Genomic DNA, 4,380 nt, shown 5'->3' on the forward strand with positions numbered 1-4,380 from the left:
TTTTACAAATTCATGATGAGGCGTTCATTCTTTTTGCAACTGTGAGCTGCTTGTCAACCTTAATTCCCAAACACATAACAAGTGAGAATGAGAAATGCCAGTGAAGGACAGAGCATGACATGGAAAGAAAGTGTAATCTACCTCACCTCAATACTGCCCAGGAGGACTTCTGCCGTCAGTCTGTAGTCTGATCCGAGTATCAGGGCTGAGATCTCAGCTGCAGAGAGCTCCCTGATCCACAAAGCACAAAGCAAAAGACACACAGACTCCACCGAGGAGCGGAGCCCCCTGGGAACATAAATACATGTGAAGACTTCTGCTGTGTGGCGGCCGTATTTGGCTCAATCCAAACTGGAGGGCAGCTAGCCAAAGTTTGTTTGCACTGACAAGTGCGCAGATGGCCTATGCATTTTTAAAACATGACATTCACACTTTATAAATATTGAGGGAGATGGACATGGAGAGCGAAGGAATTTGGTTTGCGAGGTTCTCACTTTTCATACTGACTTAACCAGTTGCAATAACCAACACAAAATAATATTCAACTCATGACGGCTCACTTTACACCAGCCATCTTTAAGAAATGGTGAACTAATCATTATTTAATATTACTAACCATATATTTGTTTTAGGATTTCTGAATTCATTACCTTGTTTTATATGAATCATTAATGACGCATTTAATTATTAATCAATGACAATATTAATAATTCAAATAGTCATTTAAATGTGGTGTTAAAATAATAAGAAATTAAATCAATAACCCCTGACTTCCACAGTTAGTGATTTGTTGGTAATTACTTTATATGCAGGACAGGTAAAATTTGAATTATTGTTAGAATATTTGTTAACACAATAAAGCATAACTCTGCTTGGAGCCCTGATTTATGGCTGCAGCTGAGGCTCACAATCCATCATAAATGGTTAAAAATTGCCGCATGGTGACGCCTTATTATAACATTTCATCTCATGTCTGCAGTGCCTAAAAACAGGTAACAAGTGACATCATTAAACATTTTATGGGTCCATAGTATATATACAGTTTCATAAGAAATTAAAGAATAAACAAGGAAATAATGTTGTGTAACCTTTACATAATGAAAGAAATACTAAATAATGATTATTTCACCACAACCTGAAGAATATATGACAGTATTATTTTAATGCACTTTAGATACCAGTTTTAAAGCGCTTTGGGAAAGGTATTGGATGCTATATTGACTCTGCAGCCTGTCAGGAACCAGCAGGCCAGAGGAGCTTTTCATTGGCCGCCTCTCAGTATGAAGAGCTGCAGCAGCGAAGGCCACAGCTTTGTCTGCTGGACCTCGTTTGACACTAGTGGATTAGACGCAAAAACCCTGACTGTGTCTCAGCTGAGTCTCAAGCCACCGCTGAGTGACACCCTGCATGAAACTGTAACGCAGGATGACAGACTGTGGGGGCACAGCGTTCACCAAAAGCATCCAAGGTAAATCATTTATATATCTTACCAGCACATCATCTCTCCTACACAGGCACTTTGCCAAACAAGCACTTAAAGGCATAGATCACAGGGTTGGAGTGCGTGTTCACTGCACCGGTGTTTTAAAGACTGGATACATACAGAACGCTGAGAGTGCAATGTTATCGCTCAGTTTACTGGATTTAAATCCCTCTGCATGCTAACAGCTTGTTGATCTGACTGCTGGGTTGTTTATAATTTGTGGGAAAGTTTAGGTTCGGAGATGCACAAATGAGAACATCTGCTACAGACTGATTCACAGACATACTGTAGCACCTCAACCAGGACATTTCATCAGAGGAACCCAACCATGGAAGTCAAACTGCATGTTAAAGGGATAGTTTGGATTTTTTGAAGTGGCATTGAATGAGGTACTTGTCCATTGTCAGTACTAACTATAATGGGTAAGTATCATACAGCCACACTTAAAAAATCCAAACTATCCCTTTAATTTCTAGAATTCAGGATAACAGAGGAGCTTCATGCTTGACTCTCTCAGGTTCCCAGTTTCATGCTTGACAATTCTTTTGCAGTTTTGTCTTTCTAAAAAATGAAGCTAAGATAATATTCTGCTCTTTTCACTTGTATCTCAAGTTTATATCTCAACTAGTTTGGTCATTATCATTCAGTATCACACAGTTTATTTCCCTTATCAGTGTCCTCTTGCTGCATCTCACTGTTGTTGAGTCAGAGGGCAGCATTAATTAAACACTTGTCTGACCTTACTGCTGAAGGAGGGAGACAAGAGACAGAATGAGTTAGAGATCTTTCCCCAGAGATTTACAGTATGAAACACTCTCCGAGCTCCCAATTATTTTCTTATACCCCCGGGGTCAGACTGCAGATTTGTATTTTATTACTGTATGTCAAAATAGAAATGCAAAAGCATCTCAAGTACACATTCTATGCTTATGTGCACATAAAGCAATTTGTACTCCACCACAGATGATCCTGAGGCACACTTGCATTACCGCACATGTGACTGAATCCAGCAAGCCTGTGATGTCAGGGTGTGAGACATTGTACGTGCCGCTGTGGTTCTCAATAAGCCAAGCTTTCCAGTCAGTGGCACTGATCAAAGACATGAAAGGAGAAGGCCGTAGCTGCACACTTCGCACATTAAAAGCCTTCATTAAAGCCCTTTGACCTCATTTCAAAGCACAAGACATAGTCCTGCAAAAATACTGAAGATCAGTGTTGCAAATATCGAAATACTTTGAGCTGGGTTTGAAAAAGCCTTGTCCACATATATTCAGATCTGATGCTGTGACTGCTTTTTAAAATAACAAACAATGGAGCCACATTTTTGAGACTTACTGCATTTTTTTTCCCATCCTTTTTTGTTGCAGGTCTGACGTGCACAGGTCAGTTTGAGTTTCTCTTAATTCCATTCCCAGGTTATACCATCTCTCCGCCAGCGTCAGATGGCAGGACCCGCTGCAAAGGTGTTTTTTTAATGAGCAGTGAAATTAAATTCAGCATCATTAGTGGACAGTGGAGCCAGAAGAGAAAGAGAAGCCGGATAAGGGCTACAACACGAGAGTCTCTGCACCTACAGCTCAGCTTCCCCACAACTGGAATGAAAATTGTTGGCTGCACCGAGCGATGTTTGTTCCACAGACAGCAGCTCTTTGTGTGCAGCCTCTGTTTGATGCACACTTGTCAGACCAAACTCGACGTATGATGACCTTTTTCTCACACTTGCTGCATGAATTTTCGACACTGCTGTTTTTTTCCCCTTAAAGTCAAAGAAACAAGGATTCATTGTAATATTAATGAAAAGTGCCAAGGTTGTTTAAAAAGAGCTTTGTGAGCCTATTTTATTGCAAAATCAGAAAAAGAAAAGATTTTAAAAAAAGAAGCATATTTATTTTGTTATTTTGTACATTGTGTTTTGGAAGTTATTGTTAATATTGCTGTTTCGGTGCCGCTTGGGACAAAGAGGAGCGTCACAAGTCGGCTGTGTTGCACAAAATGTAATAAATAGAAGCATGATAGCCAAAAGCATGCAGAGGCACCACAGAATTTAATCTTTATAACCTACTAATGGGAGGAAAAACACAACAATTTACACGTTCACTCTAAGCTATTAATTAGGGATCATTCACTTTATCTGTCACTGTAATGTCCACACATACGTTTTGATCTCTATTTGCATGTTACACCAAGCTTGCGCACACAGCGAATTCTTTTACTAAACTAACAAAGAACAAAGGGACAGTGGGTTCCTTCACATTTCAGTCATAATGAGTTCAAATAAAACTTTGTACTTCAACCTCCTCCTCTCCTCATCATTGTTTGTGTATATTTACAGTTTGTCTCTCACATTTCACAAAGACATGCAGATGAAAGTGACTTCAACATGAAGTCAACTGTGGGTGATGAAAAGCTTGCTGCAAGATTAGTGATGATGACAAGCATAAAAGTGAAGGATAATGCTGTTGTTTTACTAACTCTGGGAATACGCAACAGCATTTTAAACCCGGACATCCATGGTGTCATCACTGAAACAATTACCAATGATTACGGGCAACTCAAGGGATTCAATTTCGTGTTTAACTCCCCCTCATCGCAACAATGTCCTAGAGGAGGCTGAGCGTTTGTATGAGCTGATAAATGCTGTCAGATACTCAGGAAAAGGAGGCGTCTGCTTTGTTACTGGAATCTAGCCTGAGCTCCTGCAGCACAGCCTGGGGCTGTAAGACAGCACGGCACAGAATGGAAAATGTTGATGTCCCAGGACTGGTTCAGATCCAACTGGAGAGTCTCAGGACAGTGTTGTTGACCAAACCCAAACATACACTACATGTCCTGTTTCACATAAAGGCATTACAAGAGAAAGTGTTAACTCTGCTTTTATAAAAGAGCAGCCGGCCCTG

At 40.2% G+C, this 4,380-nt stretch overlaps 1 long non-coding RNA gene across 1 annotated transcript; it reads left to right on the top strand.

The window, feature by feature from the left end:
• The first annotated feature begins 566 nt into the window (after positions 1-566).
• On the top strand, positions 567-3,776 carry LOC144467493 (uncharacterized). The gene is made up of 2 exons (XR_013493687.1): positions 567-1,468; positions 2,851-3,776. It is a non-coding gene; the product is annotated as an uncharacterized LOC144467493 (long non-coding RNA).
• The last annotated feature ends 604 nt before the right edge of the window (positions 3,777-4,380 follow it).

Source organism: Epinephelus lanceolatus, chromosome 17 (genome assembly GCF_041903045.1).
Source record: "Epinephelus lanceolatus isolate andai-2023 chromosome 17, ASM4190304v1, whole genome shotgun sequence".
NCBI classification, from domain to species: Eukaryota; Metazoa; Chordata; class Actinopteri; order Perciformes; family Serranidae; genus Epinephelus; species Epinephelus lanceolatus.